Genomic DNA, 14,078 nt, shown 5'->3' with positions numbered 1-14,078 from the left:
TTTTCTATCTGACGACCAATTCCCCAATGTAATATTTTGTGGGTTTTTTCAGAGAATGTGGAGGTTCTATATAAACACTGTAGATTTGACTGCTATGATTTCGGAGTTAGCAGGAAAGGTGTATGGAATGTGATGGTGTTTACTAAAGGATCCCTTGTTGGAAGTGTGCATGTTTTTCCAATTCCGCCGGTTTTTGCCATTTTCTATGGGCGAGACAGCGGATTTGCAAGCGGTATTCAAAAAAAAATTGACCCAAAATCGCGCTGGCGAAATTTTTTGAGCCAATTTGGCGTTGCGCATGCGCACATTCGCGAGTTCGCAGCTCGCGGCTGGAGGAGCTGTTTAACCTTTCCACACTTTCGCAGATATCTCTCTTTCTAAGTCAGTTTTTGAGATTTTTTAAACGCAAGTCATCTCCAAATTGACTTCCACACCTTCCACAGTGATTTGGGATTTTTGGGGGTACAGGGGAAAATTTGGCTAAACTTTAGTCGAGCTTTTAGCTGGCGTGGTTTTAAGTCGCGCTCTGACCATATTGCATCTTAATGAATCTCACACTAGGCGCTATTTTCCGCCCGCCGTTCTTTGAATGCCAATTTCAGACTTAAATAATCGCCGCTTCGCAAAATCACGCCGAAACGCCAATTCGCCGTACTATGAATCAGGCCCTCAGTAACAGGAAGTGCTGCTATTTAAAGGCTGGTTAAATTGTACATTGTTCACAGCTAGTTAAATTGTACATTGTTCACAGCTGACAGCAGGTGGGGCTAGTGAGTCCAAGGCAAGCATCAGGCTGGAAAAATCACTGCCAAAACTCCAGAGCTTCTCTGTGACACAACAGGTAAGGCTGCAAGCTATGAAACAAGGAACCTTCTGGTTCAAGGACACCCAGGTACATCACAGGACCCTCTCTCCAATGGACCTCTCCGGGTGCCTAGGGAGGCTTAGCAGGAAAGGTGGCATGAAAGTCTCGGATGAGAGCAGGGGCATGCAAATCTTTAGCTGGAACCCAGGAACGGTCTGTGATGGGGTATCCTTTCCAATGAACCAGATATTGTAGGCCACGACCCAGCCTTCTAGAATCCAGAATCTTAGAGACTTCAAACTCCAGTTGTCCATCAACAAGAACAGGAGGAGGTAGTTGTTGAGTTCTGGAGTAACAATTGAAGATTGCCCTTTTAAAGGAGAGAAACATGGAACACAGGGTGTATCCGGAGTGAGGAGGGCAATTTCAACCAATAGGAGACTGGTCCGACTCTAGCAATTACCCTAAAAGGACCAATGAAACGAGGGGCCAATTTGGTAGAGGGTTGCTTCAGTCTTACGTATTTGGTAGACAGCCAAACTCTGTCCCCCACCGCATATGGAGGTATATGGGGTCGTCGTCTGTTGGAGAAACGTTCATATCTGCCTGCTGACTTCCATAGCATATAAGCATATCTTTTTCCAGTGTAGCAAGATATTCTTCACCCATTGATCTGCTGCTGGTACACCAGATGAAAGTTGAAGTAGTGGAAAGGTCTAGCCCAAGGCTGCGTAGAATGGTGTGGTGTGCAAGGCACTGTGCCAACGAGAGTTAATGGCGAATTCAGCCAAGGAAAAATACTTAGACCAATTGGAGTGTAGCGAGTTGATGTAATGCCGAAGATAGGTTTCAAGGATCTGGTTCATACGTTCAGGTAGACCAACTGTTTGCGGGTGATATGAGGTAGAGAGTGAGAGCATTACTCCCAGTTTCTTACAAAATGCTCGCCAGAATCTGGAAATTAACTGAGATCCGCAGTCTGAGACGATATTGGTAGGTATACCATGATGTTTCACAACATGAGAAAGGAAGAGGGTAGACAGAGCTTCCGCTGTAGGTAATCCAGAGAGTGGTACAAAATGAGACATCTTTGAAAAGCGATCCACTATAACCCATATAGCAGTCATGCCATCAGATTTGGGAAATTCTGTAATGAAGTCCATAGTTAAATGGGTCCAAGGCTGGCGAGGTGCAGGAAGCGGTTGTAATAGCCTAGCAGGCAATGTGCGAGGTACTTTATTATCAGCACAGGTTGGACAGGCAGCCACATAGTCTGTAACATCTCTTTTCATACGAGGCCACCAAACATGACCCTGCAAGGTCTTAAGAGTGATTGTGATACCGGGATGACCAGATAACGCTCCATCATGTGCCCAGAGGAGTACAGGTCTCCTGAGGCTGGGGGCTACAAACAGGCGACCTGGTGGTACCTTCAGCCCTTGAGGAACATGATTCTGGGTTTCCAGTAACTGTTGGGAAAGAGCTGCAGAGATCTGTGCGACAATCTTGTGAGGTGGAATAATATATTGTTTGGTAGGTTGATCTTCTTCAGAAGTAACAAACTGTCTGGAAAGAGCATCAGCCTTCCTGTTCTTATGACCAGGGACATAGGAAAGGACAAAATTAAAATGGGAAAAGAACAGAGCCCATTGAGCTTGACCTGAATTCAAACGTTTAGCAGTCTGAAGATACAGCAGGTTTTTATGGTCAGTCAGGATAGAAAAAGGCTTTAGAGCCCCTTCAAGAAGATGTCTCCATTCGGTTAATGCAAGTTTTATAGCAAGTAGTTCTCGATTCCCAACATCATAATTTATCTCCGCTGGAGAAAACTCTTTAGAAAAAAACGCCACTGGATGAATCTTACCAGTCTTAGGTTGTCTCTGGAACAGCACGGCACCTGCTCCTACCTCAGAGGCATCCACCTCAACAATGTATTGGAGATCAGGGTTTGGATGCTGAAGAATTGGAGCCTTGCTGAACATACCCTTTAAAAGCTGGAAAGCTGATTCTGCTTCAGAGGGCCACAGTTTGCAATTGGTGCCTTTCCTAGTCATAGTAGTAAGGGGGGCAGCTATGGAGGCAAAACCCTTGATGAAACGCTTACAGTAATTTGCAAACTCCAGAAAGCTTTGGAGTCCCTTCAAAGTGGTCGGTTGGGGCCATTGCAAGACAGCAGCGAGTTTCTGTGGGTCCATTTGGAAACCGGCACTATTTATGATGTATCCAAGAAAAGATGATGGTTTTGATGAAAACTGCACTTCTCAATCTTTGCATAAAGGTGGTTTTCTCTAAGCCGCTGTAATACTTGCCTTACATGTGAGCGGTGCTCAAGGTGAGTCTTGTAAAAAATTAAGATATCATCCAGGTAGATTATCTCAAAACGGTTACTGAAGTCATGAAGAATGTAATTCATGAAACGTTGGAAGACAGCAGGAGCGTTAAAGAGTCCAAATGGCATAACCAGATACTCATAGTGTCCATTGCGGGTGTTGAAAGCTGTCTTCCACTCGTCTCCCTCTCTAATTCGAACCAGATTATAAGCCCCTCTGAGGTCAAGTTTAGTGAAGATAACGGCTCCCTTAAGCACATCAAATAACTCTAGAATAGGAGGGAACGGGTAGGAGTCTTTTACAGTGATCTGATTTAACCCTCTATAGTCTATGCATGGTCGAAGACCCCCATCCTTCTTTTCGACAAAGAAGAAACCTGCCCCTACTGGACAAGAAGAGGGTCGAATAAAACCTCTTTCCAAGTTGTCCTTGACATATTCCTCCATGGACTTTTGTTCAGGCAGAGACAGGGAAGAGGTCCTTACTTTGGGAATAGGTGCTCCAGGGATCAGATTAATCGCACAGTCAAAAGAACGATGTGGAGGTAAAACCTCCACCTTTTTTCGTGCAAAACACATCTGCAAATTCATGGTATTCATGAGGCAAGGTAGGAGGAATGGCCGTGGAAGCCAACAGACAACCAGAAAGTCTTGTGGGTCAAGATAAACAGTTCCAATAACAAGAAGACCCCCAAGAGGTTAATTCTCCCTTTACCCAATCAAAGGAAGGGTTGTGTTGTTGTAACCAAGGGTAGCCAAGGATAACAGGCAGAAGTGGGGAATCAATAAGAGACATGATGATTTCCTCTTTATGGAGTGCGCATACCTGAAGGGTGATTGTGGTGGTCTCAAACTTTACAAGGCCATCTCCCAACGGCTGTCCATTCAGGGTGGTAATGTTCAGTTGTCTTGACTTTGGAACAAATGGGATGTTATTTTCTTTAGCAAAATTGTAATCCAAGAATATACCAGCGGCTGCCGAATCTACAAAAGCCTCACAGAAGACAAGTTTAGAGGGTAAGTGGAAAGTTGCGGGTACAGTAGTCCTGGTTTTGGAGGAAGTACTTGTAAGGTCTAACCCAGCTCCTCCGACACTGGTTAGACCCGGCCTTTTACTGGACCGGCTGGACAACCAGATAGCAAATGTCCTTTAAGTCCACAGTACAAACATAAGCCCAATGCGCGCCTCCTTTGTCTCCCCGATTCTGAGAGGTGGAGATGGCTGACTTCCATGGGTTCCACAGGAGACTTGGATTCAACAGAAATTTCAGGTTCAGGCTGAGATGGCGCTTGGAAGTTAGGGGCCAAGCGATATACCGGCCTTGGAAGCTTACGAGTTCTGAGTCTCTCCTGGCACCTTTCATGATACTGGAGATCCAGACGAACACACAACTCTATGAATTTTTCAAGATCTTCTGGGGAGTCCTTATAGACCAATTCATCCTTAATGCGATCTGTAAGACCTTTACGGAAAGCTGCACGTAATGCCCCTGAGTCCCATTTGGTCTCAGCCGCCAGGGTGCAGAACTCAATAGCATAATGTGCCATAGTCCTGGTACCTTGTTGTATGTCCAAAAGTGAGCACTCAGCTGCAGAAGCTCTATCTAACTTGTCACATACAGTCTGAAGAGAAGCCAGAAATCTATCAGCATCTTGCAGCACAGGATCATTGCGTTCCAAGTAAGGAGAGACCCATGCCAGGGCTTTCCCTTTTAACAAAGAAATTACAAATGTCACTTTGGCAGAAGAAGTACTGAAAGCCCCAGGGTTGTTGCGGAAGTGCAAACGACAAACGTTTAAAACACCTCTGCAGTCCTCGGTGTCACCACCAAACTTTTCAGGTAAGGGAAGTTTGAGGGGCACAGAAGAGGTGAGTTGGATTGGAGCAGGAGTCTGGACAGATACAGAAGAGCCAGGTAAACAGGATTTTAGCATAGCACAAAGTTCATCTAGCTTAGGGTCCAGAGAAGAAATATGCTGTTCATGAGCTCCAATCAATTGTCCCTGATGCGTAAGCACCTTAACAATATCAGCAGGGTCCACTATCATTATGGCCCGTTTGTTATGTTAGGTACCTGTGAGGTAAAGTCCGAAGTGGAGCTTGAGTGCTGAGGATTCAGGCGAAAACAAAGTCAGAGAGATCAGGCCAGCAACAGATCGGGCAAAGCAGTATCCAAACGAAATCCAAAGAATGGTCAGGCAGGCTGAAGTCATACACAAGCTGGCGGGGAAGTACAGATTCGGCAGGCTGAAGAGGGGTCACGAATACAGGCAAAAGTTCATACACGAAAGTCTATCAAAGAGCAAGCAGCACACCCAGGCAGATATTCCAAAACAAACGGGCACTCAGTAACAGGAAGTGCTGCTATTTAAAGGCTGGTTAAATTGTACATTGTTCACAGCTGGTTAAATTGTACAGCTAACAGCAGGTGGGGCTAGTGAGTCCAAGGCAAGCATCAGGCTAGAAAAATCACTGACAAAACTCCAGAGCTTCTCTGTGGCACAACAGGTAAGGCTGCAAGCTACGAAACAAGGAACCTTCCGGTTCAAGGACACCCAGGTACATGACACATAGTTTCTTGGTCATCAAAAGTAATAAATGATAACACCACAGTTTACCATGTTCCGACATACATTACACAGGCATGGTCCACCACTGTCATTCATCAGGAAGCTGATCAAGAGGAATCATGTGCAGGCAAATCTGAAATTAGTCTATTAAGACAGGAAGTGACTGCAGGAGATTACACACACACACATATATATATATATATATATATATATATATATATATATATATATATTGAAAAACAAAAAAAGGGTTAAAACAGTGTTTTACTAAAAAAGAGTAATTGCTTATAATACACAATTCTTTAGCAAATTAAATGTCATTTATTTAGGGTTGGCATCTTATTATGTTTTTTTTTTTAAATAAATTCTTTATTTATTCATAGGCAGGAGAACAAAATAATGGTTACAACTTGAACAGTCTACTAAAGTCAAGGTTACACACAATTATGTTTTATACAGTTGCATTTACATATGATATAAAAAAATCTTAAAATGTATGGGTGGTTCCTGCGCTATCTGAGGTGGTGTATATTTTCCTTCTTACTGCAGCCCCACGGTGCTGGTACCAGAACCCAGTTTATAAAGGTAAAAATAATTTGTATTTGTGGCGCGCTTCAGAAGTGAAAATACAAGTGCCTTATAAACTATTGTGAATCTGTATATAATCCTTGAATAAAACTGTGTTCTTATTTAGCTGAAAAATAGTGGGTCACTTAAATTTATACCGTGATTACATATAATACAAAATATAAATAAATAATTAGATGGTTCCAATATGTCTCTATATATATCAAAAAGTGCTGGGTGCTTATGTTCCAAATAAAATGAATAACTATCCAATTGACTCAATATAAATATTTCTTCAAAATCAATCAAAGGTGCTCTGTGCTTTCTTCAATAAAAATTAATACAATACTGTGTTTCATAATGTCCATATACATAAATCCAAACGGTAAGGTGCAATACTATTCAATATCTTCAAAAGTGCTCTCATGCAAAGGAAAAGTGTTGTGACTTTCTACTTCCACCAGGTGTCACATCTAGGTGCTCTGGACTCTCACCTTAATGAGGTGTATATTGCGCCTATTATATACAACTTGGTCTCCGAATCGATAGTTGAGGGTTTTTTTAAATCGTTCCGATGTCCTGTTATGACCACGGGTGTTTCCTGTCTTGTCCGTGTCTGGGGGGTTATATGCTTTCTAGCGTCCTTGACTTCTTATCATACCTCGGGCTCAGTAAGCACAAAGGGGCATCATGGTGTAGTATATCAAATAAACCAATAAACTGGTTTGATATACTACACCATGATGCCCCTTTGTGCTTACTGAGCCCGAGGTATGATAAGAAGTCAAAGGTAACTGCTCTGTGAGCTGCCTCATCACATGCTAACGCATACTGTTGCCCATAGCAGTATAAAACACTGAGCTTGTTCTTGTTTGCCTTTCTATAAAGGGCCTGGAAGTGGTCGGTGAGAAGAGGTTAAATATACACACCATGGCAAACAACATTACAATTTGATGCCAGGTTCAAAGGGAGCAAATAGTACTGTATATGAGCCCAGAGGGAAAATACATATTACAATTAAAGCAGATTTTCACTACATCTGAACATTACAAACCAAAAACACTATTTAAAGGGTAACTCCACTTTCAAGGGGGAAAATATAGCAAAAAAAAGAAAAACAATATAGCGTTTACAATTGCGACACAAATCATATTGTAATTGAATGTTATTAAAAATTAGCTTTACTTTTTAATCTGCAGCCGTTGTAATTCTCTGAAAATGCAATGCAATATGGCTACCTGGAGCTGTTCTGTACACAGAATGTGTACTGACCACACCCCAGAAACATAATTTCCTACATGTGTAATTGGCTCACCAATTTTCCCAGAAGTCTGCACTAAGATACAAGTCCGATTTCTGGCATCCCCTGCAGCATTTTTGGTGAGATACTCCCAATAGGAACACATCTAAAGGGATGCAGACCCAGCAGCTTTCCTCATTAGTGCTCCACAGCTGCACAGCTGTTTGATAATTATGAAACCACTCCCATTCCCACTCAGCACAGAGGCAGAGGAGCAAACAATGATTTCTTTAGAATAACAAAAGGTAGGAATCTGCAACAAAGTTTGTTAAAATCCTTGTAATGTACATAAATCACACAGATGGGGAATGTTTTTTCTCAACAAAGGTGCAGTTACGCTTTAATTCATTTTTAACCACTTACCGCAAAGTGACGTAGGGGTACGTCGGGTAACTTTGCGGGGTTATACCGGGATGATGCCTCTAGCTAGAGGCATCATCCCGGTACCGTGGTTTAGTGCCAACCGTCGGCTTTCCGTCGGTAATGACCGATGCGGCTCCGGAGCCGCTCGATCGTTACCTGGGTGAGCGGGAGGGGACGCCCCCCCTCCCGCCGCCTTCCGTGAATTTTAACGGGCCTCCCGTCCCACCCAGCCGGGACGTCCGTCGGCTGGATGGAGTCCCGATCAAAGCCGGAAATGGCTTTGATTGGGTCTCCGATGACATAACCCGGAGGCGGCGTCCATGACGTCACTTCCGGGTTACTGTGCTGCAAAAGGCTGCAAATTTCGGCTTTTTGCATACATGGAAGTGTAGCGGAGGGGTCTAGGGTCTTTTAGAACCTCGATCCCTCCATAAAGAGTATCTGTCACTGCATATTGGTGTCACAAGGGATCAGATTTTATTTTTTTTTAAAAAACTGTAATAAAGTTAAAAAAAAAAATAAAGGAAAAAAAGCATTTTTAGCCGCCGCCGTCACCGTTAGCTCGCGCACAAAAAAAATGTATACGGAAGTCGAGCCGCGAATGAAATCGCTGTTCAAACCACACATGTGAGGTATCACCGCGATCGCCAGAGCGTGAGCAATAATTTAAAAAAAAAGAGCTACACTCTAACTCTAAACTGGTAACCGTTAAAAAAATGTAAAGCGTCGCCTATTGAGATTTCTATTGACCGTAGTTTTTTTGCCATTCCACGGGTGCGTGCAATTTTAAACCGTAACATGTTGAGTATCTATTTACTCGGCGTGACATCATATTTCACAATATACAAAAAAAATGGGCTAACTTTACTGTTAAGTATTTTTTAAATGCAGTGAAATGTGATTTTTCAAAATTTTTCCCAAAAAATGGTGTTTTAAAGACCGCTGCGCAAATACCACGTGACAAAAAATATTGCAATGACCGCCATTTCATTCTTCAGAGTCTTTGCTAAAATAATATATATAATGTTTGGGGGTTGTAAGTAGTTTTCTAGGAAAAAATACTGATTTTAACTTGTAAACAAAAAGTGTCCGAAATGGAGCGACCGCGGACGTGTATGGCCGCATGAGTTAGGAGCTCCGGCACAGGACCAGGGAATCTACCTCTACGTTGCCGAATCCCTCTCTCCACTCGCACCCCCTGAACGGTAGTGCACCCGAGCAAGTAGCGGAGATGTCTAGAAGACAGCGGGACCCGCCACAGCCGCGAAAACTGACCCTGTACTTCCCACCAGCAGCGGGCCGCTCGAGCCAAAATGGCGCCCGGACCTCACTAAACAAGGATGCAGCCAGCGCCCTGGCAGCAGCAACTCTCCTGCGAGATGCACAGCTCTCGGCGGATAATGATCCGGACCCAGCCTCAGGTCAGTCGACTCCCTCCGCTCACAGCCCTGCTAAAAGCAAGCAGAGGCGCTCTTCCTTATCGGACCTAGCTAGCCCTATGTATGGGGGGAACATGGCGGGGGAAACACCAGACATGGAAACCTCCATCCCGGACCCTATTGCAGCTTTTCCAACTACAGGGCAGCCCATATCTGATACAGCCCTTAAAGATATTGTGATGCTGCTGCGTTCTTCTTTGCAAGCTGATTTATATTCTGGCCTGAAGGACTGTAAGAGAAGTGTACAAGTTGTGGAATCCAGGGTTGATCATATGGAGAACCAAATGACAGACTTTGCAACCTCATTTAATACCATGGTGGACGCCCACGCGTCCCAGGCAGATGACATATCATGGATTAAATCTAAACTAGCGGATCTGGAGGACAGATCTAGAAGGAGCAATCTCAAGATACGCGGCATCCCTGAAACAGTTTCCTCTAACCAACTCCCGCACTTTGCAAGAGATCTTTTTTTGGCTGCGGTTCCTGGGTTTTCTCCCACAGATGTGACAATTGACCGTATACACCGCATCCCCAAGCCACCACATCTCCCTGCGGAAGTGCCAAGAGACGTGCTACTTAAAATGCACTACTACCAGGCTAAAGAAGGTATACTCCTAGCCTTTAAGCGAAAGGATCAACTGCCTGAGCATGCAAAAAATCTACAAGTTTTTCCCGACTTCTCCCGATACACGATGCAACGCCGCAACAATCTGCTAACTATCACCAAGGCCCTGCGCAACCATGATATTCCTTATAAATGGAAATATCCGGCGAGTCTGATAATTACCAAAGAAGGTTCCACCAAAACAATACACTCATTGGAAGCTGGATTAGAACTTCTCCACACCTGGAATATCATTCCCCCCCAACCCCCAACCCATACGCCACCTCAGAAGACGAACTCGTCCCTTGGATGGTCCAAGTCTGCTCACAAACACCGCTCTAAATATTAAAGGCACTCCTCAGACTCTATCCTGCTTTACGGACTTCCCTGGTCCAGTGCCCTGGTACAAACCACCGTACCTTCACCCTGCTAAATGTTGCAGGCTTGCCTGCCCGAATCCCTTCCGAGGAATTCCCTTTTTTACGCCTGGCAACGGGCTTCTCTGTTACTCCCGTTGGAGTTAGTTGATACCGTCCAACAGCATTCAACTTACTGCTTTGATGAACACGTCAGCAACACCCGAAGCCCTAGCTCTCATGATCCAATGTCTACTGTCAACTCTGGACTTTTTCACATATTCCTTATTATTTGCCGACCCGAAAGATCGCCAAGATTCACGATGGTGCGCCATGGACCAAACGATCCAATCTCCGAGCTCAAGAAGTACAGATCATCTTGCCCATCTCTTCAGGTGTCTTCCCCATGGGTCTGAAAATACTGTCTATTAACTCCAATGGCCTTAACCATCCAGCCAAACGGAGGACCCTATGGAAAGACGCCATCTTGCAAAAGGTGGACATTCTAGTAGCACAGGAAACGCACTTCCAGGTGGACGCAGCTCCCTACTGTCAACATAAGAACTTTCCCCACACCTTCTTCGCCTCGGCTCCTGTGAAGAAGAACGGCATTCTGATCGCCATCAGAGACTCAGTGGTGTTCACCCTCAAATCGTCTCACCTCGATCCGGAGGGTAGATATGTCATATTGATATGTGTAATTGACAATGTTCCTTTAACGTTGGTAGCAGTATATGCTCCTAATGTTAAACAAATGTGCTTCCTGCGAAAGGTCCTCAAAAAGGCTCGGGTGCTGAGGGAGGGTCGCCTCATTATGTGCGGCGACTTTAACTTAGCCCCCGACCCTCGGATTGACACTTCCTCTAGGTGCGGTAGGCGCTCTCCTGCACTGGGGAACCTGCTGCATCGGGAGGACCTCTACGACGCTTGGCGTTGTTTTCATGCGGAAGAGAGGGATTTTACTTTCTTCTCGACCCGACATAAGTCATATTCACGAATCAACCTTTTTATTATTGATTCTTGGTTACTGCATCGTACGTCTGAGGTTAAGATACATGACATCACGTGGTCGGATCACGCAGCTGTTTCCATCATACTCCACCTGGAGAAGCCTGGTCCTGGCTTCTCCACCTGGAGATGTGACAATAGGCTGATCCAACTCCAAAAACATTTTACTACTCTTCAAAACCACCTTAAATCGTTCTTTCAGCTCAATGACGACCCATCTGTTTCTCCACAGACACTATGGAACACACACAAAGCTGTTATGAGAGGCATACTGATCCAGCTTAAGTCCAGGGAACGAAAATCACACAAGACGGCTGTGGAATCCTTGTTGGCGGATATCCATAAATTGGAGATTGCCAACAAGGCCTCCACCACAGACGCACAATCGACTGCCTTGACCAAGCTCAGACATGAACTGCGCTTACTCCTGATTAGAGATCATGATAAGGCTATGCGATCTCTCAAACTAGTATTCTATTCACAACACAACAAGGCTGGGAAATTCCTCGCCAACCGCTTGAGAGCCCGTAGGACGAAATGCAAAATTCCCCATATTTTCCACCCTTTCACCAAACAGAAACTCCTAAAACCCCAAGAGATCGCAGATGCGTTCTCTGATTACTATGGGGCGCTGTATAACTTGAAAGATGATCCCTCCTGCCCTACTCCATCTGACCAGTGTATTAAGACATTTCTTGATGACATTGGCCTCCCCACCCTGTCCAATGCCCAGCTCCTAACTTTAAATTCTCCCTTCTCTACTGAGGAAATTGCCCATGCTATCAACCACCTACCTAATGACAAATCTCCAGGCCCTGACGGTTTTACTAACGAATATTTCAAGCGATTCCAGGACGTACTTTCTCCATATATGCTTAGACTATACCGGACCATCTCCGAATCGGGCGCTTTCCCACTGGAGATGCTCAAGGCGCATATAGTGGCTCTTCCGAAACCAGGCAAAACACCAGACGCCCCTGCAAATTTTCGCCCAATATCCCTGCTTAACGCAGACGTGAAAATATATGCCAAAATAATTGCCACCCGCCTCTCCTCTATCTTGCCCACGCTAATAAATCCTGACCAGCTAGGATTCATGACAAATAGACAAGCGGCAGATGCCACACGTAGAGTCATTAACCTAATCCACTACGCAGAAATAACGAAAACTCCCTCCCTTCTCTTATCTATCGACGCTGAAAAAGCCTTCGATAGGGTATACTGGAGATATATGCGGTTGGTTCTGGAGAAGTTTGGATTCCAGGGACTGATTTTATCGGCCATCCTGGCACTGTATTCTACTCCCTCAGCCCAGGTGTTCCTATCGGGCATATTATCCAAGCCCTTCTCCATAACCAACGGCACCCGCCAAGGCTGTCCACTATCCCCGAGCATATTCAATCTTATGATGGAGCCACTAGCAGAACGTATTCGCACTTACCTCCATATCTCCGGCTTTCGTATAAAAGGTATCCCCCATAAAATAACACTATTCGCTGATGACGTCATTCTCTCCATCACCAACCCCATAGTGTCCATGCCCTTTCTACACCGACTCTTGGAGTCATTTTCAGCTATATCATATTATAAAGTAAATTTTACTAAATCGCTTATCCTCAACTTGGGCATACAAAAACACACCAGACAACACTTGGAATCACAATTTCCATATATATGGACTGACCGCGAAATCTCATACTTGGGGCTAAAACTGACGCCAACGGTTTCCTCTATGATAGAGGCTAACTATAAGCCACTGATTGCAGACATACAGTCGGATCTTACAAAAAAATCATATCAAGAACTATCATGGTTGGGCAGACTAGCTGCCTTCAAAATGATGGCCCTCCCCAAAATACTGTATATTTTTCGAACTCTCCCGTTGCCTCTCCCACCAGCACTGATCAGCTCTCTAAACCGTGTTCTCAAACAATATATATGGCAAGGGAAACACCCTAGATGTTCATGGGCTCACCTTATAAGACACAAGAAAGTGGGGGGAACTGGTATGATACATCTGTATGACTACTTTCTAGCGTCCCAACTAACCCAGCTACGAACGTGGTTCCCAGAACACTCTGGCATCCACTGGTCACACATTGAAGCTGCACACAGCAAGGTGGATCACTTATACGTGCTACTCCTGGCAGACATGTGGAAGCCCCAAAACATGACAGACCTACTGATTACAACCAAGACATCCATACTGGCTTGGAGAGAATTACAAAAGCATACTAACGTGGAAGAAGCCCAATATAAACAGAGATTACCCATCAACCTCCTAGACGTACTGATCCCGTGCCTCTCCACCCTGAGATGGAGAGATAGGGGCATACTCTGGATCGATAGCCTCTATACTCCAGACGGATTGAAACCCTTCACGACGCTCGCACATGAATATGAACTCCCGAACTCAGAACTTTATATATATACCCGAATCACCACGTTCCTGACTAAACATCCCCCTCCCAGGATCACTTTCCCACTACCGACAATTAGATTCCTAAATAACCTCTCTGGATCAATAAAAGGCATCACACTCTTCTACAACATGTTTAATGCTAAGACCACATTTACCAAGACCTGTCCCATGATCAAATGGGAAGGCGACCTCAAACGTTCTTTCTCACGACCTCAGTGGTTGTGTGCATTCCGGCATTCATATGGGGTGTCGGGATGCACCAACCATTGGGAACTATCCCAAAAAATCTTGTCCAGGTGGTATCTGACGCC

The sequence above is a fragment of the Pelophylax lessonae genome (assembly GCF_965119305.1).
Source record: "Pelophylax lessonae genome assembly, chromosome: 3".
Taxonomy (NCBI): Eukaryota; Metazoa; Chordata; class Amphibia; order Anura; family Ranidae; genus Pelophylax; species Pelophylax lessonae.
This window is presented reverse-complemented; position numbering follows the sequence as displayed.